The sequence below is a fragment of the Orcinus orca genome, chromosome 10 (assembly GCF_937001465.1).
Source record: "Orcinus orca chromosome 10, mOrcOrc1.1, whole genome shotgun sequence".
Lineage (NCBI taxonomy): Eukaryota > Metazoa > Chordata > Mammalia > Artiodactyla > Delphinidae > Orcinus > Orcinus orca.
This window is the reverse complement of record NC_064568.1, coordinates 45,606,690-45,634,528: the sequence shown is the minus strand read 5'-3', so window position 1 is coordinate 45,634,528 and position 27,839 is coordinate 45,606,690. Positions and strand designations below refer to the sequence as shown.

Below are 27,839 nucleotides of genomic sequence, written 5' to 3'. Positions count from 1 at the left end.
CATTATTGATATTTGATCACTAACAGCTTTCAAGCCTCTTTCCTCCCTCTTCTCCTATTGCTCCACACCTCGACAGGCCTGTAAGAAACCCTGGGGGCTCCCTCTCCTGGTGCCAGTGGAAGTTCAAACCATGCCAGCCCCTGCAGGCACAGTTAGAACCCTCACCCCAATGCTACTACCTACACAAAAAGAATATCCAAATGGCCAAAAAGGATATGAAAAAGGTACTCAACATAATTAGTCATTAGGGAAATATAATTAAAACCACAATATGTTACATCTATACTAACACCAGAATGGCTAATATTAAAAAGACTACCCAGGGGCTTCCCTGGTGGTCCAGTGATTAAGACCTCGTGCTTCCAATGCAGAGGGCATGGGTTCGATCCGTGTTCGGGGAACTAGAAAAGACTATGAAGAGGAGGCTGCAGAGTATCTAAGACTCTCATACACTGCTGGCAGCAGGATACATCATTACAACTATTTTGTAAAACTTTTGGCAGTATCCGTCAAAGCCAAGCATATGCCTAATCTGTATGATGCAACAGTTCCACTCATATAATAATTAATATAAAATTATATAAATGTATCTATCTACCTATAGATATTCAAGAGATATACATGAATAGGTCAGTTAAAAGGCATGTAAAAGAACGTTCATAGTATCTACAAAAGCCCCAAGTCTGAAGCCACCCAAATAGCCATCAACCAGTGGTATATTCAGGCAACGGACTAGTACTCAGCAATTTAAAAAAGCCTCTGCTACACGTAACAACATGGATAAACCTCACAGACAAAAGGTGGTAAAAGCATCTAAACATAAAAGAGCAGATACTGAATTATTTTGTTTGTCATCTACACTAACCTATAGTAAGAGAAATCATTACAGTGGTTGACCCTTGGGAGGAGGCAGAAGACGTGAGGAAGCCGTCTGGGCTATCTTGATCCGGGTAGGGGGCACGATACACCTCACTGTTTGCCTCCACTGGAGCCTACCTTGCTATTCTCAAGCTTGCTTTTTCTTACTTAGCAATATATTGTGACCATTCCCATGTCAATAAAAGTAGCTCTCTTTCATCAAGTTTAAGTTGCTGTCACCTTTTTTTGTTAAACATACTTTCAGGAATCTTGTCTCCCTAAGCAAGTTACAAATGCTACAAGGGCAGGGGCTCTATCTTGCAAATCACATGAAGAAAGAGAATTTGGAGCTGTGGAGATAGTCAGACCTGGTTTTAAAACTGAATTTCACCACTTTGGGCTGTATAACCTTGGACAAATAATGTACCCATCCAGCCTCAGTTTCCTCATCTATAAAATGGGGATATAATGCCTACCTCGTGAAGTTTATTAGAAAGTTTTAAATAGACAATGAACGCAAGGAACGTAATACCTAATGGGTGCTCATCAAATGACAGCTGTCTTCTCTTCCAGCTTCATCAAGGCCTTGCTCACAGAGCCCTCAGAAAAGCTATGATGATTCTCTTACCTTGTTCCTGGAGCCAAGCGGCAGTCTAGAGAATAAGTGAAGGGCAGCATCAGCTCATCGTGCTTCCTAATGCCAATCGCTCCTTCTCAAGGTCAGGAGACACTGTCTAGCTGATCACACCATTTAAGACCTGAGGATGAATTCCGAGAACGCATAGTAATGGGTATCTTGAATTGCTCTCCCCAGTCACAAACAGCAATCCCCTCAGAAGGCATAAAAATGAGGAAGTGCACTGAACTTCAAGGCTGGCAGGTGCAGTTTGACAGAGACCACGTAGGCTAGTCCCAGAATCAGCAGTATAAGAGAAATGTTTTAAATAATGAGGATTTGAAGAAGTAAATAGCACCCCTGCGTGGCCAACATTCCATATGGAAGCTGTTCTGTGCTTTGATTCAGCCTGGGGTTTTGCCTAACTGCTGTATCATGTCCTGGCTTCACAAGGGTGGAGAGAGAACTAAGACACACTCAGGAAAATGAGTACAGTTGTTCCCATAATCTGTTCCTCACCAAGAAGATCTGTGGCTCTGAGCCCACTGTGCCTCTAGGGCCTCCTAGCTTCATAACAGGCATTAATTCAACAACCTCTTGCCATAGGCATTGGACAGACCTTAACCTGAGCAAGCCCCACCTCACTCCTTTTTTTTGTTGTTGTTGTTTTTTTGTGGTACGCGGGCCTCTCACTGTTGTGGCCTCTCCCGTTGCGGAGCACAGGCTCTGGACGCGCAGGCTCAGCAGCCATGGCTCACGGGCCCAGCCGCTCCGCGGCATGTGGGATCTTCCCGGACCAGGACACTAACCCATATCCCCTGCATCGGCAGGCAGACTCTCAACCACTGCACCACCAGGGAAGTCCCTTTTTTAAAAAAAATAAATTTATTTATTTATTTATTTTTGGCTGCGTTGGGTCTTTGTTGCTGCACACGGGCTTTCTCTAGCTGCGGCGAGCGGGGGCTACTCTTCGTTGTGGTGCGCGGGCTTCTCACTACAGTGGCCTCTCTTGTTGTGGAGCACAGGCTCTAGGCGCGCAGGCTTCAGTAGTTGTGGCACACGGGCTCAGTAGTTGTGGCTGCGGGCTCTAGAGCGCAGGCTCAGTAGTTGTGGCGCATGGACTTAGTTGCTCCGTGGCATGTGGGATCTTCCTGGACCAGGGCTCGAACCCATGTCCCCTGCAATGGCAGGCGGATTCTTAACCACTGCACCACCAGGGAAGTACCCCACCCCAATTCTATATTCTGCCCTCTGATCTTTCAATGTGGGTGGGATTCATGAAAGTGTATTTCTTGCCAGACTCCTGCCTTCCACTGTATATGGCTGTCTATCTTCTTGTAGGTTTCCTAAGCACTATGAGGACAGATGCCATGACTAACTTATTCACAAATGTAATCTTGGCACCTATCACGATGCTTGGCACAAAGAATGAGCTTAATAAATGCCTGCCAAATAAATGAATGTTGACGCGCTTGAACTGTCCAATATACGCTGTAACTACTGATTGCAGAAATCATTTCACTCACTCACTTCTTGATCCAAGATTTATTAAGTATCTCCTACGTGCCATGAACTATGTAAGGGGCCAGGGTGACAAAGATGACTAGAACATTATCCTCTGCCCACAAGGATCTCCAGGTGGGAGAGAGAAGGTGTGGAAATGAATACTATGACTAGAGCTATCATAAAGGCTGCTCTTGACACCTGCCTGAAGAGGTGGGCTAAGGCTTCTGAGCCAGCTGACTGTTTGGGATGAGTAGCAGCTCTCTAAGTAGGCAACTCGGGAAGGGGAGGCATTCTACTCAAAGGGAACGGGATGCTGTGCATGAGGCTGGGTCAGGGTCACTTTGCATTGGACCAAACAAGTCTCATGGCCAAGCCTGGCTTCAACAGAGTGTGAAGAATAACCCTCCCGCAGAGAGAATAAGTGACTCTTTGGTGAATGGCAACATGAGCTCATTGCCCGTGTGAGCGGTCCTCCCTGCAGACAGTAAGCTCCAGGACTGTTTGATACGAGTCAACATTCCCGTGCGAAGATCGACCAGAATTCAGGAATTGAGGGGAACCTACAGAGTGTCTCTCACATTTGATGATGCCAATCCACCAGGTACTGGCTTTATCAGTTTCATCTTTGACCGAGAAGCCCTGTGATCTGGCCATGTTGTGTGTACCTTCCTTCTTTGTCCTATTCTTCAGAATAGGATAGTTAGAGAGAAGACCCATCCATCTTTGGCTTTGTTTAATGTTTAATAGAGTTTCTATTACTACTGAGCTATTGCAACAAATACTGACATTCTCATCTGGTCCCTCAACAGTCACTCAGTATGCCCTCCTAGCTCCTCCAAACTCAGGGACATTAATAAAACCTTGCTCAAATCTACTTGCTGCCTAAGAAACAGAAACTTTCTCAGAAAAGGCTTTGAGTCATCCCTCAGGATCAATTCAGATCCATCTACACAAGTCCTTAAGAATGAAGAAAAGTCCTTAAGAACTGAGGCAAAAGGTAGTATATTGCTATTTGTTCTCTTCTCTTTTGTATTCTTTTCAGGACAAGATCAGTCACAAGGATGGGGAATTAGAGAGTTGGATGTCTGTGCTCAAATCATCATATGAAGTTAAACATTTCTGAGTGGTATTTTAAAATATAAAATTTAAATTGGTTGTACCATATCCCTATTGCCTACAAGTTGGTAGATGCAGTGCAATTTAGAAGGACATAACCCACTTTCCAGCAATGTTAACAAATTTTGCTGTGTCGGTTCCCATTGTACTACAACACTAAATAAAGAAAAAATAAACTTCTAATTTTGTTATAATTACACAGGCTTTTCTGAGGTATCAATACGCCTGGAGCAAAAACTTTATTAAAGTCAAATCCAGCAACATGGTGCTCTCAGGACATTGTTTCAGGTATTATCTCAATAACCCTCCACCTTATAGTGTCCATTTGAGGGCTTCTCCTCCATTCCAGTTGCTGGACTGGTGGTTGGTTCTCCTGGCACGGATGGCATGCAGTGCAGATTCTATCACAGGGTGGCACAAGACTCAGGTGCCTAATTAGGTACCAGCATATTCTTGGCATTGGAAATATACTGAGGCACAGCCACTTCTCACTAAACACTATTGCTTAAAATTAATTCAATTTTTAGCAAGTCCAAGCAGCTATCAGCTTCTTGTCATACATGCCTATCTCAACAGTTGGCTCTGCTACATAAACGATCAGATCTTCACATACATATTCATTTATGTAACATCGATTGCCAGCCAACATGGTTCTCTAGCCTTCTTCCCCATCGCCAGGCTGTGATAAACTCTACAGTTGCTTTCCCCAACTTTTCTGTCTTTTGTTCCTATTATTTTCTGTGAGCGTCTGACTCGTCACCAGTAAGGCCTCTGAGTAAGATCTTCAGTTCTGAGTATGGAAGGGAAGACAGAGGCTGCGACTGGCCCTTCCACAGGCTCCGTGTACGGGAGCCAGGTCACGGGAGGTCTTTCAGCAGCAGGGCCAGGAGTAGTGAAGAGAGAGAAGCCTGGGATACCTACCTCAAGAACCTAGAGTGGGGCACAAAGCAGCAATAGAGGTAGATGAAAAACGAAAGTGGTGCAACCATGGTCACACGTGGAGACATACTCACTGAATATGAATTCAAACCTCTCAGTAAACCCCCATGTATTCATTCGTAAAATTCTGACAATAGGACTTCCCTGGTGGTGCAGTGGTTAAGAATCCGCCTGCCAATGCAGGGGACACGGCAAGATCCCACATGCTCCAGAGCAACTAAGCCTGTGTGCCACGACTACTGAGTCTGAGCTCTAGAGCCCGTGAGCCACAACTACTGAGCCCTCGGGCCATAACTACCGAAGCCTGTGCACCTAGAGCCTGTGCTCCGCAGCAAGAGAAGCCACCACAGTGAGAAGCCTGTGCACTGCAACGAGGAGTAGGCCCCGCTCGCTGCAACTAGAGAAAGCGCACGTGCAGGAACGAAGACCCAACACAGGCTAAATAAATAAATAAATTTATTTATGGGAAAAAAAAATTGTGACAATAATAACCCCTTACTGCACAGAGCTATTATACCATTGAGATAAAGAATATAAACTCCACACAATAATACTTGGCTCACGTTAGGTGCTCAATAAAGAAGATGTGGTGTACATATATATGAAATATGATGCAGCCATTAAAAAAATGAAATAATGCCATCTGCAACAAAACGGATGGATGTAGAGGTGATCAAACTAAGTGAACACAGTCAGACAAAGACAAATATCATAGGATAACACTTATAGGTGGAATGTAAAAATTGATACAAATGACAACTTGACAAAACAGAAACAGACTCGCAGACTTCAAAAAGACATTTATGGTTACCAAAGGGGAAAGGTGGGCAGGGAATATAAATTAGGAGGTTGGCATTAACATACGTACACACACACACACACACACACATATAAAATAGATCATCAACAGGGACCTACTATACAGAACAGGGAACTCTACTCAGCACTCTGTAATAACCTAAATGGGGAAAGAATTCGAAAAACAATAGACATATGGATATCTGTAACTGAATCAATTCGCTGTACACCTAAAACAAAAACAACATTGTAAATCAACTCAACTCCAATTTAAAGTAAAAGTTAAATGAAAAACAAAACAAAAAAAAAAAAGGAAAGAAATGCCTACTCTATTCCCCTCAGGCCTAGTGACCTGGGCTGGTGTCACATCCCTGGAGCCTGAGCAGCCTTGGGTCCCCTGGCTGGAGTACGCTGGTGCGGAGGGAGCCGGGGAGAGGATGTGCCAACAAATGAGCCCCGCCCGGACTCAGAGTGCCCCGTCCCCTCGAGGTGGGACTACAATCACCAGATCCAGGCAGGCCCTCCTACACCTAAGGCAAGCCTACTGCACCCAAAAGATGGTGGACCCTCTGGGCTCAAAGAGCGTTGACAAGGGACCTGGTCACCAGGTCCCCTAGTGGTAAGGTCCCCACCTCCAGCCTCCTTCCTTAGAGTAGCCCCATGTACGGACGACAGCACCCTCTGCAGAGTGGTTATGCAGGGGTTGCCATCTGCCAGGCTAAGGGGGAAGAAGGAGTGAGGCACAAGCCCTTGAGTCTTTGTGCTGGCACACTCCCCTCTCATTCACAAGCCAGGAACACAACCTTCCCTAAGGCTCTGGCCGCCTGAGTCACCGCACTGGAGCATGAAGAAATCCTGCCGCCTTGTGGCTGCTTCCTGTAACAACAGCTATAAACCCGGTGCTGCTGGGCACTTAATGTTCACAAGGCCTGAGGGGCGTTAAGTGATACCTGCCCTCAAGTAATGTCCTGGGGTAGGTCATCGAAGAATTCAAAAACGGGAAGACTTTCCAGAAGCCCATTTCAAGAGATAACTTTTACTCACACTGTTTAAGGGAAAAAGAAAATAAAAGCACATGTAAAGATGCTCAACGTGGCTAATTATCAGAGAAATGCAAATGAAAATGACAACGAGCTATCACATCGCACCAGTCAGAATGGCCATCATCAAAATGTCTACAAACAATAAATGCTGGAGAGGGTGTGGAGAAAAGGGAACCCTCCTCCCTGTTGGTGAGAATGGAAATTGGTTAAGAGCCACTGTGAAGAACAGTATGGAGGTTCCTTAAAAAACTAAAACTAGAGCTACCAAATGATCTGGCAGTCCCACTCCTGGGAGTATATCCGCAGAAAATCCTATTTCAAAAAGACACATGGGGCTTCCCTGGTGGTGCAGTGGTTGAGAGTCCGCCTGCCGATGCAGGGGACACGGGTTCGTGCCCTGGTCTAGGAAGATCCCACATGCCGCGGAGCGGCTGGGCCCATGAGCCACGTCTGCTGAGCCTGTGCATCTGGAGCCTGCGCTCCGCAACGGGAGAGGCCACAACAGTGAGAGGCCTGCGTACGGCAAAAAAAAAAAAAAAAAAAAAAAAGACACATGCACGCCAACGTTCATTGCCCTATTGAAAATGGCCAAGACATGAAAGCAACCAAAATGTCCATCAACATATGAATGGATAAAGCAGATGTGGTTGATATACACAATGGAGTATCCATCAGACATTAAAAAAAAAAAAGAATGAAATAATGCCATCTGCAGCAACATGGATGGACTTAGAAGTGATCATTCTAAGTGAACTCAGTCAGACAGAGAATGACAAATATCATAGGATATCACTTACATGTGGAATTTAAAAATTGATACAAATGAACTACTCCACAAGCCTGAAACAGACTCGCAGACTTCAAAAAGAAATTTATGGTTACCAAAGGGGAAGGGTGAGCAGGAGGGATAAATTAGGAAGTTGGCATTAACATACACACACTCATATATATAGAAAATATGTAATCAACAAGGACCCACTCTATAGCACAGGAAAGTCTACTCAGCACTCTGTAATAACCTAAATGGGGAAAGAATTCGAAAAAGAATTTATATATTGATATGTATAACTGAATCAAGTTGCTCTACACCTAAAATAAACACAACATTGTAAATCAGCTCTACTCCAATATAACCTAAGAGTTAAATTAGAAACAAACAAACAAAAGAAGAAGAAGAAGGAACGAAATGCCTACTATATTCCCCTCAGGCCTGGTAACCTGAGCTAATGTCACATCCCTGGAGCCTGCGCAGGCTTGGGTCCCAAGGATGGAGGGTCCTGGGGCTGAGGGAGCTGGGGAGGATGTACCAGCAAATGAGCTCCGGCTGGCCCTGTAGTGCCTGGTGCCCTCTGCATGGGACCACCATCACCAGATCCAGGCGGGCCGCCCTACAGCTTAACCAAGCCTAGTGCACCCAAAGGATGGTGGACCCGCTGGCCTCGAAGAGCTTTGACAAGTCACCTAGTCTCCAAGTCTCCTAGCAGTAAGGTCTCCACCTCCAGCCTCCTTCCTTAGAGTCTCCCCACGTACGGATGACGAACCCTCAGCAGAGCGGTTTTGCAGGAGTTGACATCTGCCTGGGTAGGTGAAGTGTAAGGGGGAATCTAATAATTGGTACAAATGAACTACCTGACAAGCCCAAAACAGACTACAGATTTAAAAAAGAAACGTATGGTTACCAAAGCGGAAAGGTGGGCAGGTGGGATATATTAGGAGGTTTGGATTAACATATACACATTAATATACATATAAAATAGATCATTAACAAGGACCCACTGTATATCACAGGGAACTCTACTCAATATTCTGTAATAACCTATATGGAAAAGAATCTGAAAAAGAATCGGTATATGGATACGTATAACTAAATCACTTAGTTGTACCCCTGAAAGTAACACAGCATTGTAAATTAACTGTACTCCAAAATAAAATAAGAATCAAATTTTAAAAAATGTTTAACTTATTAATAATCATGAAAAGCAAAAATAATTTTTTCTATTTGTTTTGTTGATTAGTTGACAAGATAATACTTGCACTGAGTTTATCATTTTTGTAAAACTGGGAGAAACTGGTAAATGGTTATCACACATAACCAGTAAAGTACTTCGAAAAATCATTCCACATATCCCCAGGGATAAAATCATCCTAGTATGTAAGACACTGAAGCATGGTGTTGCATACTCCATTTAAATAGATGAAAAACAGACCAATCAGAAACAGTGTGATTAAGGATCCCAAACACTCCATGATGCTGGGCAAAGAGAACACACTTAATCATTTTAATCAAATAAAAACAAAGGGCATTCCTTGTTTAACTCACCTGTAGAACCTGCTCTCCTGTTCCTCCTGCTTAGGGGTCCCTGGGGCTGGGTGAAACGTGACTCTTTCCCTTGCTCAAGATGAGAGATCAGAGCTAGTTTGGAAGTGGACGATGCTGCTTGAAGGGAAGAAGAAACAACACAGTGAAGCACAGAGTCACACGGGTCAGTCTCGGCGAGGAGAGTAACCCCGGGGGAACTGAGTAAGAGGTACCCTAAACAGGTACAGGACAGGTTCTGGGAGGAGATCTTGGACAGTGCTTCCAAGGAAGCCTGAGACACTCTGGGAGGCGAATATCTATTTAAAGGAAAACAAAATGTTTTACCTTCCTTGTTAAAGAATGGAAAATTCTCTAACTGTGGAAAACGGATGTATGGCTCCTAGGAGCAACTCCGACATGGAGACAAAGGGGCTGAGTTCTCTCAAGATAATCTGGAGGTTCAATACTAGGGTGAGAGTACCAAGAGACTGCTCGAGCCCTGGTGTACCCAGAGAATCACCTCTAAGGCAGGTACAGAGGGAGGACAGCTTTTATGATGGAAAAAGAAGGAAAGCCTTCTTGGAAGTCAAATAGACTCCAGGGCTCTGTGTACCTGGAAACTCTTAACATCGCCATTTGGGGTCAGTTAATAGTTACAAGAGAACCTTTAACTTCTTAGGGCCCAGAGAGAACAGCAGCAGAGAGGCCAAGGCTCTTAGGAAGGCCTTACATAGAGTTCTCCAGCATCACACTCCTGTACAAGGCCCTCTGAGCAGGTATCAAGCTGGCCCATTCCTTTTCAGTGAAGTACACAGCCACATCCTCAAAAGCCACTGATTCCTGAAACGACAAGTTCCTCCTATCCCAGGCCTCAGGACTTTGGTGATGGTCAAAACTGTCAATGAGAGGCTGAGAACAGCATCTACAAGGACGTATATTTAGTACTGGGTCCCTCATGTGCCTGAGAGGTTTTTGTGTAAAAGTTGGAAGGTGTAGAGGAAGAGGACAAAAATTAAAGGTAGACAGCCAGCCAGAGTTCCACATACTTTCCCAGTTAGAACAAAATACACCTTCACTATGAGCTTCCAAACATATGCGACCTCCAAATAGACTATAATATAGAAGCTAGGCTTGGGCCTGAGCATGAATGTATATATATAAAAGAAAAACTAACATATAATGGGATATGGCTGCTCCCTTAGCTCTGAGCCCCTTCCCACTTCGTATATTTGGCAGATTATTTGGGCTGCTCACATTCCTGTCATTTCTCAATTGTGCTTTCATCCAAGTTCTTCCTCCTTCTTGTCTCCTTTCTCACGACCCCAGGCACAATGCTCTCACATTTGTCCATGACTCCCCACCCCCACGTAGAGGTAGTGAGGTCAGAGAAGCATAGGAAAGTACCACTTACTTGAGATGGGCTAGAGAAGAGTCTGTTTATCAAAGGACAACATGAAGAGAGTGAAAAAGTGGGAATTCCCTTGCTTTCCAGTGGTTAGGACTCTGCGCTTCCACTGCAGGGGGCCCGGGTTCCATCCCTGATTGGGGAACTAAGATCCTGCAAGCCTCGAGGCACGGCCAAAAAAATAAATTAATAAGAGAGTGAAAAAGCAAGCCACAGACTGGGAAAAGGAATTTCATAATACATACATCTGACATAGGACTCATATCCATAATTACTACAACTTGGAGGAAAAAAATGACACACAATGTAAGAAACAATGGGAACGTATCTCAACAGCGACTTCACATAAGTGGACATCCACGTATGCAATAAACATAGGAAGTGGTGCTCTGTATCACTCCTTAGTGGAGAAAAGGCAATTTAAAAAACCTAATATGATATCAAGAATGAATGAGAAGTATTTGCAAGGATGTGGAGCAACTGGAACTCTCTTGTACTGCTGGTAAAAGTATAAATTGGAACAACCATTTCAGAAGATTGTTGGGCAGCATCTACTAAAACTAACCAAATATATAGCCTATGACCTAGCAATTTGACTCCTAAAGATACACCCCAGAGAAACGAGTGCATGTGTTCATCAAAAGGCATAAGCAAGAATGTTCGCTGCCTTCTTATTCATAGTAGTTGAAAACTGGAAACAATCAAAATGTCCATCCACGGTAGAATGAATAAATAAAATGTGGTATAATCATATAATGGAAAACTATTCAGCAATGAAAAAGTACAAACTACTGCTATGTGCAACCACACGGGTGAAGTTCACAGACATAAAACTGAGCAAAAGAAGGCAGATACAAAAAAGTAAATTTTGAATGATTCCATTTACATGAAATTTAAGAACAAATAAAACTAATATATTGTCATAGCAGTCAAAATAATGGTCATCTTTTTTGTTTTGTTTTGTTTTGGCAACGCGGCTTGTGGGATCTTAGTTCCCTGACCAGGGATTGAACCCAGGCCCTTGGCAGTGAGGGCAGTCCTAACCACTGGACCGCCAGGGAAGTCCCATAAAGGTCAACTTTGGGGTGGACTGATTGGGATGGTGCATGAGGGAGTCTGTTGAGGTACTGATAATGCTCTATGTCTCAATATGAATGATGGTCTTACAGGTGTGTATATTTTTAAAAAGTGAGCTATACAGTGAGTTATATTTATTATAAGTTATACCTCAATGAGAAAGCAAATTTACATATTTATATATATAAAAGTATGTTACATATATTTTATATATGCATATGTAATATATATAAACTTATATTTATATACACTTGTATACTTTAATATGTGCATATATAAATATTTCTGTACATATGCACATGCATACATGCAGGGGCAGAGGGAACCCAGCTCACCTGGGGCCAGGTTGTTAAGGACACTGTTGTCGTCATCTGACCGCTTTTATTCCTGTCTCAGAGAAAGGTAACACTCTCAGGAACTGAAAGTAAAGAAAGAAGCATTAGTGACAATAATTCTACTGACCCTAATTCTTGCATATAGCATCTGACCCATTCTTTTTAGGGGCTACATGAACTATCAATACTATTCATTAGTTATTGCCTTGTATCGGTGGCAATTCTCAAGTCACAGAGGTGAGACAGCAGGCATAAGAGGGAACACAGAAACAGAAATCGTGTGGAGAATATAATTAGTATACAATTTCCCAGGTACATATTCAGCTGACTGGTTCAGCGAACAGATGCGAAGGTGGACTGACAAAACTAATTTTCAATACTCCAAAGAAGACATCTTAGGAAAGAGGACAGAAAAGGAAACTAGGGCATACAGTGGTACAGTGGAGAGAATGTTATGGGTTGAAAAGAAAACTGGAGTTCCAATTAAGATCCCTAGAGTCAGGACTTCCCTGGTGGTCCAGTGGTTAAGACTCTATGCTTCCACTGCATGAGGGTGTGAGTTTGATCCCTGGTCTGGGAACGAAGATCCTGCCTGCCACACGATGCAGCCAAAAAAAATAAAATCCCAAGAATCCACACAGTCAGACAGTAGTAAAAGTCAAAATGGAATTTGAAAATAGTTTATTAGGAACATCTTTTTTTTTTAAAGATTTGATGTGGGACCTCTTTTTTTTTTTTGGCTGTGTTGGGTCTTCGTTGCTGTGTGCAGGCTTTTCTCTAGTTGCGGTGAGCGGGCGCTACTCTTCGATGCGGTGCGCAGGCTTCTCATTGCAGTGGCTTCTCTTGTTGCAGAGCAAGGGCTCTAGGCGCGCGGACTTCAGTAGTTGTGGCTTGCAGGCTCTAGAGTGCCGGCTCAGTAGTTGCGGTTCACAGGGCTTAGTTGCTCCACAGCATGGGGAATCTTCCCGAACCAGGGCTCGAACCTGTGTCCCCTACACTGGCAGGCAGATTCTTAACCACTGTGCCACCAGGGAAGCCCTGATATGGGACCATTTTTAAAGTCTCTATTGAATTTGTTACAATATTGCTTTTGTTTTATGTTTTGGTTTTTTGGCCACAGGCATGTGGGATCTTAGCTCCCGGACCAGGGACCAAACCTTCACTCCCTGCACTGGAAGGCGAAGTCTTAACCACTGGACCGCCAGGGAAGTCTTAACCACTGGACTGCCAGGGAAATCCCATATTAGGAACACCTTGATGTCTCTCTACTACTATTTTTTTTCCTCTAAATACAGATTGATTATAAGATGATCATTCAATTTTATAAGAGTGTTGGGGATAGGTGGTGAGAAGAAAAACACTACCATATTAAATGATCCATCAACTTCATGACATGTCTCAAATACTCCAAGTTCTAAATATTGTTGCATCAGGGAAGCCAAGCAATTTTATTTGTAAACTAATAGTTCTAACTCCCTTTCTAGGTCAGTTAACCAGTTCATCATTAGGAAATAAGCCTTCTGCCATCCTACAGAATGAATCAGGAAGGTTTACACATTAAAGGCGACACCTGAAATACAAATAGCCACCATCAGTTAGATTGGAAATCGTTAATAAGCATAAAAGTGCATGCACTCGTAGACTTAAAAACAACTTCCATTTCAACTCCTTATCTGCAGTTTGCTATTAAGTCTCAGGGTCCATCAGACAAAAGACTTTATACAGTCAGCACATAGCCCTTTCCTCCACTGACCCTACTTAGTGAAACCAGAAAACTATCCAGGAAGGTAGAGGAAGCTGAGGCTGTCAGGGAAAGAGCTGTCAGGGGAGGCTAAAAACCACATCTTGATAGTTGCAGGGATTCCAGGGGTGGGATGGGGGGGGCGGGGAATGGACGGGGAAGAGTAGCTATAAATGTAAACAGGGGGCTTCCCTGGTGGCGCAGTGGTTGAGAGTCCGCCTGCCGATGCAGGGGACACAGGTTCGTGCCCCGGTCCGGGAAGATCCCACATGCCGCAGAGCAGCTGGGCCCATAAGCCATGGCCGCTGAGCCTGCGCGTCCGGAGCCTGTGCTCCGCAACAGGAGAGGCCACAACAGTGAGAGGCCCGCATACCACCAAAAAAAAAAAAAAAAAAAAAACTAAAACAAAATGTAAACAAAAGAACTTTAAAATAAAACACAGTGTGGTAATTCCCTGGTGGTCCAGTGGTTAGGACTCTAAGCTGCCAATGCTGGGGGCCTGGGTTCGATCCCTGGTCTGGGAACGAAGATCCCACAAGCCCTGTGGCACTGTCAAAAACAAAAACAAATAAAACAACACAATGCAAATCTACACAGGTAATGCTGCTAAACTCATGGATGGTTTTGTCCAAAGGTAACAAAAGCAGGGATTCATAGTGAGTAACTGGGTACCCCTTGTAGTTGTATACTTTAATTCTCTTAAATCATGATACTGTCATCATATCTTTGTAATAAACATCCCTTACAGTGGATACTTAATATTACTGACATATTAAACAAATGGCCTTAAGCAAAAAGGTGTGATCTGTACAGTTGACACTATGAAAAGCAAAGCATCTGGAAGTAGAACAGCAGCAGAGGCCACCCTTACAAAGTACAAAACACTCCTACTTTCCTGTGGGGAAAACCATAGCTATGGAATTGAAGCATAAACAACAAGCCCAGGTGGGAAACAAATCACAACACACTTCACTAATGGCAGGGACCATATGTTTTATCTGATTGATTGTGAACCTTAACAATTACGTTATGACAATTACGTTAAGAGAATGTAATGAGGAGTGAAATAAAGGATGTGAAGAGAACTAAATCAAGAAATGCTGGGCTCCCCTGTTGGCGCAGTGGTTAAGAATTCACCTGCCAATACAGGGGATACGGGTTCGAGCCCTGGTCCGGGAAGATCCCACATGCCACGGAGCAACTAAGCCTGTGCACCACAACTACTGAGCCTGTGCTCTAGAGCCCACAAGCCACAACTACTGAGCCCGCGTGCTGCAATACTGAAGCCCACATGCCTAGAGCCCGTGCTCCGCAACAAGAGAAGCCACCGCAATGAGAAGCCCGCGCACTGAAACGAAGAGTAGCCCCCACTCACCGCAACTAGAGAAAGCCCACGTGCAGCAATGAAGACCCACCACAGCCAAAAATAAAATTAAATAAAATTTAAAAAATAATAATAAATAAATAATGTTTCCATAGCCCCAATACTGTGCATAGGATATTATATGCTAAACATTAGACACATATTAGGTGCTTGATAGATATAACCCCTCAAGAGAGTTTTATTTTTATTTATTTATGTTACACTGCACAGCACGAGGCGCCTTAGTTCCCCAACCAGGGATGGAACCCTGTGCCCCCTGCAGCGGAAGCCCCGAGTCTTAACCACTGGATCGCCAGGGAAGTCCCAAGATTTTAGATTAAACATTCATATGAGCCAATCCAAATCCAGGGCTCCACGTTCTCCAATTCTGTGAAGGAAGTATCCTCCATGGGGGTGGGGGGAGAAAACCAGTTCAGTCCTCTCAAAACTTTGGGTACTCTACGAATCGCTTCCAGATTGGGTTTAAACCTCGCCAGGCGAGTAAGGCGAATAAAGTGATCACAGACTGATTTCCTGAGACCACCTGAAAAGGGAAAGAGCGTTAAGTAATTGTGCACAGGCCTAGGGGTAGGGGTGGGGTCTCCGCAGCCTGGACAAGACGGGGCTGGAGCGACCGAGGGGAGTGTTCTCTGCTGACAGCGCGTCCGGGAGCGCAGACAAAAAAATTTGAGAACCTCGGTGTCAACACTTGAATTTGTGTCAGTATCCAAGTCTGAATAGGCCACGGGCTGTCCTGGGGACGAGAAACTAGGCGTCAGGAGCCTGCGGCCGGCGTCCCCGGCCCGCCAGCACGCCCTCTCCATGCGAACGAGTCGAGTATGGGCGTTGGGGTGAGGACACCGGGAGCAGCAGTAGCCGCGCCGGTCTCCCCCAGGGTCCTTCCCGTCGTGCTCAGACCAAGCCAGACCCGCTCACTGTGGGCTCTGAGGGCCTCTGCCCCTTTCCAGTGAACAGAGCTTTGAGGAACCACTCGCGGGTCTTCAAAAACCAAAGCCTCACGCGCTAACAGCAATGGCTGAGCCGGAAGTACGTCATCACAGTGACCTGTCAACCTATAATTTACCTTAAATTCTCTCTAGTGATTTTAGAGGACCCCACATCTCGGTGATTCCTCCTTCTAGTTCCCACCAGACGAGCCTGAGGAAAAAAAGGCGAGGTAGTGTCTTCCTCTCAGGCTCCGCGTTTTTATTTTTTTGGCCGCGCCACACGGCTTGCGGGATTTCATTTCCCTGACCAGGGATCAAACCCTGGCCCTCGGCAGTCAAAGTGCAGAATCCCAACCACTGGACCACTAGGGAATCCATGACACTCCGCGTTCTGAGTCAAGGCAGAGGACTTGGCTTGTCCTAACCTTAAGGCCGGAGAAGGAAGCAGGGCCTCCATTCCATTGGATATCGGGTGAAGGGGCGGGGCCCAGCTGAGCCAATGAGCAGTGGAGCCTGCGAGGTCATCCTTCCTCTTGGAGGCAGGAGCCTCTTCCCTGCCGGGACAGGCCCGGCCCCTGCCTGGCAGATTTTCCACCTACTGGTGAGTCCCTCCCTTCAGGGCCTAGAGGAGAAATCAGGGACCTGGAGAGACAGCTGAACTGGGCTGAGGGCCTGACCTGGACGGGGTGGAGACCTCAAGACAGAGGAGGCACTGAAACGTTTGCTGAATGAATGAAAGTCGAGGAACAGAGTAGCGATCTTAATATATACCTAGAAGACCCTTAGAAAGTCAAAAAGGAGGTGCTTTTCTGTCCTGCATAGGGAGAGCCACCATGAATGAGTGAGGGAGGGTGAGAAGTGAATCCGGGCCCCAGTTAGAAGCCTACACACAGTCCTGCAACCTTTCTTAGACTTGTCCGCCACTTCATTTGTCCACCACTGCCAAATGTCCTCATGTGTCTAGTTCCTACCCCGGCCACTGTGATGCCCCACATGGGGCTCACAGTTTACAAGTCTTTTCATCTCACGCTGCCAAGAAGGCTGTGTCCAGAGGAGCATCCAGCCCTCAGCCATATCCTACTGAGGCCGACACTTCCCCGGGATCCACGAGGCCCTTGTGTGGAATCCAGGTCACATCTTTTCAAGATAACCTCAAGTCCTCAATCGTCTGCATAACCTGAGAGCTTTATAGGAGTGTCTGTGGTCACCTCCAAAAGACCTTTAAATATGAGAGAGCAGGGGTTAGGATCTCCCTGCTCAAAAGAACCTGGAGTTTAAAGCATTACTGATAACATTGTTACCAAAGAGTGTCAGCTTACTCCAGGGCACTTCGGTATTCCTGAGGAGTAAACATGATTTCTCTTTCCCTCCCACTGGGATGTTCTCAGATGTAAGTCACTGCTCCTACTCTTTGACATATTTTCCATGTAGCAGATATGGAGCCTGGAAATCATGCTGACAGTTGGAGTAGGCCATTCCCAATTCCCATCAACCAAAGATACTTGGTTAGGTAGGTTTGCCAAGGCAAAATCAAAACAACCTATGCCAGGGAATTCCCTGGTGGTCCAGTGGTTAGGACTGTGAGCTTTCACTGCTGAGGGCCTGGGTCTGATCCCTGGTTGGGGAACTAAGAGCCCACTAGCTGTGCAGTGAGGCCAAACAAACAAAAAACCCTATAGCATAATACTCATCTTAGAACAGCAATCTAGTTTTAGCAAAACATCACTGTTCCTAATATTAAATTAATGCAATTTGAATATTATTGAATTTGAATGTTCAGTTGTAATTGTGTAATAACCTATAAACATAGGAAATTTATATCAAGCTTTAAGGGTACAATATTTACAAGCTTTAAGGGTACAATATTTTTTTACACATTTTACAAACTCTTACTCATCCAATTGCTTTAAACATAACCCATATTAGCATAATTTTAGCCATTTAGAGCCTGCCTGCTTTGCATAATTCGTGAAACTGCACCTAACATCGGCCAGCCATGGATAAGACAAACTCTGTGGCCGTAAAAGACCCCAAACTGCTGCTGCCCTTCAACGCTCTCTGAAGGGCAGAGACTCCCACCTTGCTGTTGAGCAACACTGCCTAGACAAGAAAACCTCCTTTCCAATTCGCCTCTCCACCCCACCCCCTCCCCAGGATTCCCTCGCCTCCTGCCCCTGCAGGGTTAGCCCTTCAGTAAGGGACTTCCCCTGTCCTGCGATCTGTAGAGGCCGCCCAATGTAGTTTGTTGTACAATAGTGCCATCTAGTGGTCTTATCTTTTTCTTTTTCTTTAAAAAATGTTTTTGGATTGAGGTATAGTTGATGTACAATATTATATGTTTCAGGTCTTGTCTTTTCTTGATCATCCCTCAAATCCTTGAACGCACCACAGAATTGAAACAATATAGATATTCTTGCCTCTTCAGTTCTTTAATACCATTTATTGAATGCTGGTTAGATCATTACTAACGGCATTGAATCATCATGCCACCCATGAATATTGGCTTCCAATGACATCCTCAAAGGTTATTACAATAAGTGCAAATACAAGTCTTACGCAGAATATTCAGGAAAATATTAACTGTAATAGGTTTCCTGGTCATGTTAAATTTACCATTTGGAATGTTATAGTCTAATCACTGAATCACATATTTTACAACCACAACTGCTCTTAAACTGCTGTCTTAGTCCATTCAGGCTGCTAGACAAAACACTATAGCCTGGGTAGCTTATAAAGAACAGAAGTTTATTTCTTACAGTTCTGGATGCTGGGAGGTTCAACATCAAGGCACCAGCATGTTCGAATTCTGGTGAGGGCCCTCTTCCTGGTTCATAGACAGGGCCTTCTTGCGGTGCCCTCACATGGAAGGGAGCTAAGGAGCTCTGTGCGATCTCTTTTGTAAGAACACTAATCCCATTCATGAGAGCACCTACCAAAAGCCCTGCCTCCTAATACCATCACATCAGGATTAGGATTTCAACGTATGAATTTTGAAGGGGACACAAACATTGAGACCATAGCAACTGTTATAATCTTTGCGTTCCTGGAATGTGATGTCTTTCAATGTCGGTTATCCTTCTCCCTTCCATACCACCACCACCAACGGGGAGGATAAGCAATGGGCCCATGTGAAGAGTAAGAAGAGCAGTTCAACTCACCCAAGAAATGAATGTCCCCTTCCAGTGCAGCTTAAGACTGACCCAGGACAGCATGCCGTCACTGCATCAGTGGGGGGTAAGAGAGGACATCTATCAGAAAGCCCTCAGAGGAGAGAGGTGTGGCCACCCCCAGAGAACTGCCTGACATGTTGTGCGGGGAAGAGTGACCACCCTCATGGCCAAGAGTGGGGAATGCACAAGATAAAGGATATTTGCTGCCACCTCTCTTGTCGTCGGGTATTGTAGCCCATAAGCAGCACTGCAGTAGGAACACAGAAGAGCAAGAGCTGACACAGGGGCCCACACATGCAGCCCACCCCAAGGGTTGACAGCAGACCCACAGTAGCCCAGAGCCTTGAATTCAAACCTGTGCCTAAGATGAATGAGCTACCCTGAATCAGTCAGCATCATTCTGATGGCCCAGTGTCATGTGATCCTGTGGGAAAAACCCACGCTGGCCGCCCTCCTAGAAATGAGGTCCAGCCATAGGGCCCTGGCACAACCCTACAGGTGTGCATTCTGGAGCTCTTTAGGACACCTGGTCAGCCCACACACGGAGTAAATGCTCAGAGAGCACCCCAAACGGGACAAACAGAGCACAGGGCCCATAGAGATCACAATCTACTCTCGGAGCACCCCATCTGACAGTCCTATTTGACCTAGCCACACCCAGGCAACAGTAGATGACTTTAAAAATGTAGAGGAAGGGGGGACTTCCCTGATGGTCCAGTGGGTAAGACTCCACGCTCCCAATGGAGGGGCCCAGGTTCGATCCCTGATCAGGGAACTAGATCCCACATGCATGCCGCAACTAAGAGTTTGCATGCCGCAACTAAGAGTTCACATGTCGCAACTAGGAGTTCACATGCCACAACTAAGAAGTCCACATGCCGCAACTAAGACCCAGTGCAGCCAAAATAAATAAATAAATAAAAGGATAAAAATAAACCAATAAAAAAAAATGTAGAGGAAGGAACTCCTAAGTGCAGGACCCCCTGAACACCCTGGGCACATGCCCTGGGGTGGGACCCTGTTTTCCTTGGTCTAATGGTGGTGCTGGGCATGGATTTAAGTGCATGGCCAGAGAGTTGCACGTACCATTTCACAACGGCCAGAGGTTGGTCACATGGCCAAACACACCTGCTGAAAAAACTGGAAATTTTAGCAATTTCTATGGAAGCAGGAGAGAATGGAGACTAGGTGACGCGTAACAGTCATTACCATGTCCACTGCACAATAGAATGCAAGATAGACTGGAAATGTGAATATCTAGCTTTCCTATACTCTAGACAGCAACAGAGAAAAATGCTGGGAAAGGCCAGAATAGCCCATAAGGCACATCAGTACCTATTAGGAAACAGTAGCCCCTAAAAAGATACAATCCCATAGGTGCGTGACATGGCAAATGGAACAAGGGCAGGATTTCAACTCCCATCTGTCCCTTAGGCCAGTTCCTCTTTGCACGATGATCACAACCACAAAGGATAGACCTGGAAATGGCTCTAGATTCAGCCACTGGTAATGTCACACACTCCTCCCCTTTGTCAACTACTTGGTGCTTTTTCAACACATTTCTCCATATTTATACAATACGTTAAAATAAGAAAAACATATAGCAGGTCTGATCTCTATCTCCTCCACACACTGAGAAAGGCTGTAACTCTCTGGGCCACAGCTCAGCAAATATTCCCAAGGAGAAGGTCTGGGAATGTTAAGTTCATGTTATGTGTCTCATCTCTCTCAAAAATCATCACATTGCATTGCTTGCTAATGAATATCTACAAATTGTTGTTCAGTGTTTTGTTTTAAGTGTGGTCCACTTTGAAAATTTTAAAAATCCAAAAATCCACCTCTTCTCAAGATGTAGAAAAACTGAAGAAGGGAATTCCCTGGTGATGCAGTGGTTAAGAATCCGCCTGCCAATGCAGAGGACACGGGTTTGAGCCTGGTCCGGGAAGATCCCACATGCCACGGAGCAACTAAGCCCGTGCGCCACAACTACTGAGCCTGCGTGCCACAACTACTGACGCCTGTGTGCCTAGAGCCCGTGCTCCACAACAAGAGAAGCCACCGCAATGAGAAGCCAGTGCACCGCGACGAAGAGTAGACCCCACTCGCCGCAACTAGAGAAAGCCTGCGCACAGCAATGAAGACCCAACACAGCCAAAAATAAATAAATAATTTTAAAAACCTGAAGAATATGGCTCCACCCTTACAACAAAAAATAGCCAAACTGGGACCTCCCTGGCAGTCCAGAGATTAAGACTGCAGGAGGCGCGGGTTCAGTCCCTGGTCAGGGACCTAAAATCCCACATGCTGCATGGCACAACCAAAAAAAAAAAAAGCCAGATAATCTGAAATTTTTCCTTGAACACATCAGAGAGTTAAGTCTCAGGGCAAACAACTTACCTAAAATCTAAGGAAAGACAGACACTCTCAAGGTCATTCCTTATATTCAACTCCTTTGGGGACAGTCCACCTTCCTGACCAATCCTGCTATGGAGAAGCTCACCACTGCAGAGTTGGAAATAACATTGAGTCAACTGGAGGGAAAACAAAAAATAAAAATACAAAACAACAATAACAAAACAACCAGCATATAAATTCATTGTAAATAGAATGTCTGTCTTGGGAATTCCCTGGCAGTCCAGTGGTTAAGACTCTGCCCTTCCAATGCAGGGGGCGTGGGTTCGATCCCTGGTCGGGGAACTAAGATTCCACATGCCGCATGGCATGGCCAAAAATTTTAAAAAGTAGTAAGGTTGCCTTTAAGAAAACAGACAAAAGAGGCTGTAGTAAGAAAGGCAGGGTCAAAGTGCTAAGCTTCAAAAAGTCTTAAGGCTAGATAGGATCAAAGAAAGGGGAAGAGATGGCGAGAGGGCATCTGGGGGAGCAGAAAAAGCACAAGCTCAGAGGAAGAAACTGAAACAGTGTGTGCTGCAGTGAGTAGAGAGGACTGGCTGGAGCAGAGTCTGGGGAGGGCAGGAGGTACAGCTGGATTGGGATAATCAGGCCAAGAAGGGGAGGGCCTGCTAACCTGCACTAGGGGGACACACAGAACAAGATTACATTTAAAAGTTTCTCTCCAGGATGAATTCTCCAATGACGAATAAAATTTGAGTTCTGAATGAAGACTTTCCCACATTTCTCACATTCACAGGGTTTTTCTCTAACATGAAGCCTTCAGTGCTGCTTCAATCCTGAACTCTTGTTGAAGCCTTTCCCACACTCTGCATTTGTAGGGCTTCACCCAAGGGTGGATCCATTGATCTTGGGGTTTTCTTTTTCTTTTTTCTCCCTTTTCTTTTTTTCTTTTGGATCCATTGATATTGATTTAAGCTGACTTTTTGCTTGAAGGCCTTGCTGTAGTCCTTGCATCTAAAAAGTTTCTCTCAGGCTTCCGTGGTGGCGCAGTGGTTGAGAGTCAGCCTGCCGATGCAGGGGACATGGGTTCGTGCCCCAGTCTGGGAAGATCCCACATGCCGTGGAGCGGCTGGGCCCGTGAGCCATGGCTGCTGAGCCTGCGCGTCCGGAGCCTGTGCTCCGCAACGGGAGAGGCCACAACAGTGAGAGGCCCGCGTACAGGTAAAAAAATAAAAGGTTTCTCTCCAGTGCTGACTTGCTGGTGCTGAGTTGAAGTTAAAGGCTTTGCCACACTCTTTACACACCTGGAAATTGCAGATGTGTGAACTGACCCCAACATTTTTTTCTGATCTCTTATGTGCATGACATCTATTTTTCTTTCTTTATTTTTTTTTTTTGCAGCACGCGGGCCTCTCACTGCTGTGGCCTCTTCCGTTGCGGAGCACAGGCTCCGGACGCGCAGGCCCAGCGGCCATGGCTCATGGGCGCAGCCACTCCTATTTTTTATAGGAATTTTCTCATTATTTACTCTCTCCTTTGCTGAATCTCTCTTATTTTTCTTCATTCCATCCCTTATGAGACTTCCTGAAGGCCTCTCTATCTTGCTCTCTGATTCACAGGTAACTTGAAAACCAGGTCCCTGGGGAAGGTCTCTTAATGTTCCTCTGAGGCCAAGCCACGGGATTCACTTTTCTCAGAAATGTCTTATTTTGAGGCCTAAAAGCACAAATTCAGCCCTGATTTCACAACCTGAGAAAAAATAATAAATGCAAATGTTAGAGAGGGAACTAGATCATCAAAGATACAACTGTATGCTGTAAATGCACAGCTTTTGTATGTTTACAAATTGGTTTCACAGAGCATAGGGAATGAAGAAAGACAAGGAAAAGCCCTGGGACCCAAAAGGGAAAGGGGCTACATCTGGTCTCACGGCCAAAGATGCAAAAGAAGACGGGATAATTATGGTTGGTCCAAGAGAGTAACATTGTTGAAAATGGAAATCTGATCATGGGAATGGCCTCAGAAGACCAAAAAAGAATGAAAAGTGAAAAGGATATTGGGTTGGGCGGGCTGGTGAGACTCCTCTTCATCAATTAAATGTCAAACAAAAAATTAAATCAAATAACTTAGATATTCCAACTTAGGGGTATGTGAGGAATGCTATCACGAAGCTTGCAAATTACCTGAAAACATAAGCAATATAAAAGATTAGAGAAAACCACACTGGGCCAGGAGAACACAGATCAAACTTCCACCCACACTGACTAACTAACCATAACTGCAAGGTAACATTTGGCCATCATGATTTAGCCCTAGGCCATGACAAAATTTCACAGACTGGATGGCTTAACAGAAATTAATTTTCTTATGGTATAGGAGGCTGGAAGTCCAAGATCAAGGTGCCAGCTGGCTGGTATCCTCTGAGGCCTCTCTCCTTGGCTTGCAGATGGCCAACCTCTTGCTGCCACTTCACACGGTCACCTCCCTATGCATGTGCACCCCTGGGGTCTGTGTCCTAATCTCCTCTTCTCATATGGACACCAGTCTGACTGGATTAGCGACCACCCTGTAACAGCCTCATTTTAACTTAATTATGTCTTTGAAGATCCTGTCTCCAAATACAGTCACATGCTGAGGTACTGGAGGTTAGGGCTTTAACATATAAAGTTGGGGGGGGACACAATTCAGTCCACCTGCCATATGCTGAACCCATCCCGCGCCTAAGCACCGAAGCCTCACCACCTCCCTATGGACACGGTCCAAGCATGTTCCCTCCTCCTCGGCCCCAGCAGTTGCTATTCCCTCTGCCTGAAACGCTGCCCCTAAATATCAGCACATCTCGCTCCCTACTTAGGTCTCTTGTTCACATGTCCCCTCATCAGAGTCTGTCCCTGATCACTCTATCTATCCCTTTCTATACCCCTTCCCTGCTTTATTATCCTTCATAGCATTTACCATTACTTGCCATAAAAATTTATACATTGTGGGGTTCATCCGTGTTTAACATACACCCAGGAGTTTTAGAAATCATGTATGGTAAGGTCACAGACAAGAAGACAACTGCCTTGGAAAGAAGAAGTACTTACAGTTCCTGAAAAGAGGGGGCATGCCACGCCATGCAGGGGGCCCATGGGAAGCACCATGGGGTCAGTCAGGAGGCAGAGGAGGGGGCAGAAAGCACAGGCAAAAGCCTCTATTACTAGAGCGGTGGGAAGTTGTTAGGTGGGCATGTCCTCCTGCTGGGCAGGAAGCAAAACACAGGTGTTGGGGTCTGTGGTTGGAAGGTTTGTAATAGGATTTTTGCACATCCAAAGGGGAAATATAATCAACTTCGGCTGTTAGTTTGACCCTATGATCGATGGACGCCAAATCATCAATTACAACATTTCTAAATGTTGGTTAGAATATCCCACATTTTTGGTGTTACGCCAATATATTCAAATGTTGGTTAATAAGAGAATAAGCGAATGAGTTTCCATATGACTAGTTTATGCCTGTCCTCATGTACACCCATGTCCTAAGGGTAATTCTTGCTGCCACCACTCGGGTTCCAGGCTTCATCCTGTCCTCTCAGGCCAGGTGTACTTCTTCTCTGTACCTATCTTGTCTTACCTGAAACCTCTCAGAGGCTCCTTTTGGTGAATATAGATGGATGCATCTTTACCTCGGACACAGTTTCCATGAAGTACCTGCACTGGCTTACCTCAAAACTCAAGTGGACAGAGGTCAAAGGGAACAAAGCTCACCTGAGGCTTGGTTTTAAGGGACACAACCTGTCATCATCTAGCTTCTTCAATTCTTCTTATGGAGAAAAGTATGATTCTCAGTAGCTTAAGGCAGAGAATCATACATCAGCAAGATGGACTGATCGCAACTCCCATAAAGAACCTCTCCCCCAGGTTCTGTTTTCACATTTAACATTGTTTGTACTGGCAGCATGATTCTCTGCTCACAAGAGGAAGATAACAGGCACATCTCAGAATGCTGAGACAACGCAGAGATCATTCCAGTAAGGAGCCTGAGAAAACTGGACGTTCCATGAATCTAGATTCATAATCACAGGATCGCAGGAAAGCATCCAGGAGAGGAAGCTGGGGGAGATAATGGATACAGGATTTAGAAGCCAAGAAGAAATGTGGAGCCCCCAAACTGTAAACAGAGTTCCCTAGAGACTACACACCAGAGATAGGAAAATGTTTATTAATGATGCAGGCATCATTAGAGCGAGACTGAATCCATAGCCTGTGCTTTTCAACACCACTGCATCTCTCCGTAGTATGACTGTGCTGATTAAAGCTCTATTATCAAAAACCTCAATTCAAGATCCCCTTATCTGTCCCACAGGACAAGGAAAGGCTATTGATGTGATCTTGCCCTTTTAAGTACTTTATTCTTGTGTACTCAATGCTACCTAGCTTATGTAGAGTATTAATGTATTTCTATTAATACGACCCAGTAAAATTATACTCATAAAGTGACAGAACTGAATGAATCAATTTGCCCACTAAACAAACAAACAAAATGTACATACGGTGTGTTGAAAAACATAGCTCCCAATATAAAACCAATCTAGAAAGAGTGACAATATACTGAAGTTCCCAGCCACTCTTGGCTAAGTTCTCCACGTATGTGTGGTGTGCCTTTAGTTTATCCAGTGGCCCAGTACTAATACTAGTCTGCTGTTTCCCTGCCTCCCCGGCACCATTACCTCATGCTCCTTGTCATGTGTTGACACTGGCTTAAGGATCATATTTTTAATTTAAATTAATTTTATAGGAGCCTAAACAAACTATGTGATGCATGCAAATGGCAGATATAACTATTGTGAATTATCAGTGTTCCCTCCGTGCGAATGGCTTACTGAGAGTTGACTGTGTCTGGCTTCATGTGATAAGAATAGACTGATGCTATTCGGTCTATTCAGTTCCCTCCATGCTCCTGGCAATGTGTGAGCAATGTGTTGTTTCCTGGCATGTAACTGCTTTTAATAGAAGGCAGCAAAAGTAACGACTCTTTGATATGTGATGTTATTAAGATATTTGTAGTTTTCTTTGAAAAGAGAAGCTGGTGTGATTAGGTACCTTTTGTTCCATTAACAGCAATAATAAAGATGCTATCACTCCTCAAAAAAAAAAAAAAAATGCAGGCAAACACAGGAAGATCTTGAAAAAGTCCTTAACTCTCAACCTCTATTTTTTTCCTGTATAGAAATAAGATACTTGGACTAGACAACTTCAAATGTCCTTTTCAACAATAAAGTCAATGAGTCAAAGGAACAAAACTGAAACAAGACTTACAGATGGTTTAACAATAAATTTTGATGACTCCCTACTACTATTTTTTTCCTAAGACATATCAATGGATTTTAAGATTCTTCATTAATTTTATCGCTCTGGCAAGGGTGGGGAGAAGGTAAGTTGGAAAAAAAAAAGAATGGTAGTCATGTTAAAATTACATCCCAAGTTATAAGGCATGTCCCAAATATTACAGTATTATAATAGTAACCTACTTCCAAATCCCACTCTGTGTCAGCTACTTAGTTCATCACTGGAAAACAGGGATCCTGCTGTGGATTGATTCCGCGAGGTACACTCATTAAAGACAATGTCTGCAACACAACAGCTGCCACTGGTTAGACCACAGATTCCCAACTGCATAAAACTGGTGGATCTTTACACTTTAACTGGTTTGTTTTGAGACAAAATGATTGCTATTGTCACACCTAGTTCTCCTCCCTCTGCTCATACATCATGCATGAACAGCAAGACAAAAATCTCACAACCCAATTTCAGGTCTGCAGTTTCGCCAAGTTCATGGTATTCTGACTCTAAAGACGTCCAGGGGGACTTCCCTGGTGGTCCAGTGGCTAAGACTCCGCACTCTCACTGCAGGGGGCCCAGGTTCGATCCCTGGTCAGGGAACTAGATCCCACATGCCGCAACTAAAAGATCCCACATGCCGCAACTAAAGATCCCCCGTGCCGCAACTAAGACCTGGCACAGCCAAATAAATAAATAAATAAATAGATTGAAATAAAAATAAAAAATAAAAAAAAGACTTCCAGGAAGGTGAGGGAAGCGAGGCACGTGGGTCATGGGAAAAGTTGTCAGATGATGCTAGACACCACATCTTTGTGGGTAGAAAGACTATTAAGGACAAAGAGTAGTTAAAAGCATGAACTGAAGGACACAAAAGAAAACACAACACAAATTCTCACACGTAAAGCTCATTTCACAGAGCTTCCATCCAATATTAACACAAGTAGTGATTTCTT

The 27,839-nt window shown here is 44.7% G+C and overlaps 1 protein-coding gene and 1 non-coding gene across 2 annotated transcripts in view; one reads left to right on the top strand and one right to left on the bottom strand.

Annotated features, from left to right (window-relative positions):
- Positions 1-1,480: 1,480 nt before the first annotated feature.
- Positions 1,481-27,839, bottom strand: part of ZNF662 (zinc finger protein 662) — a 45,677-nt gene continuing 19,318 nt past the window's right edge. The window contains 6 exon segments of the mRNA XM_049693648.1: positions 1,481-1,616; positions 9,197-9,310; positions 9,906-10,015; positions 11,993-12,075; positions 16,181-16,254; positions 18,800-23,314. The gene's annotated coding sequence lies outside the window, so the exon portion shown is untranslated.
- On the top strand, positions 27,414-27,486 carry TRNAE-CUC (transfer RNA glutamic acid (anticodon CUC)). The gene has a single exon. It is a non-coding gene; the product is annotated as a tRNA-Glu (tRNA).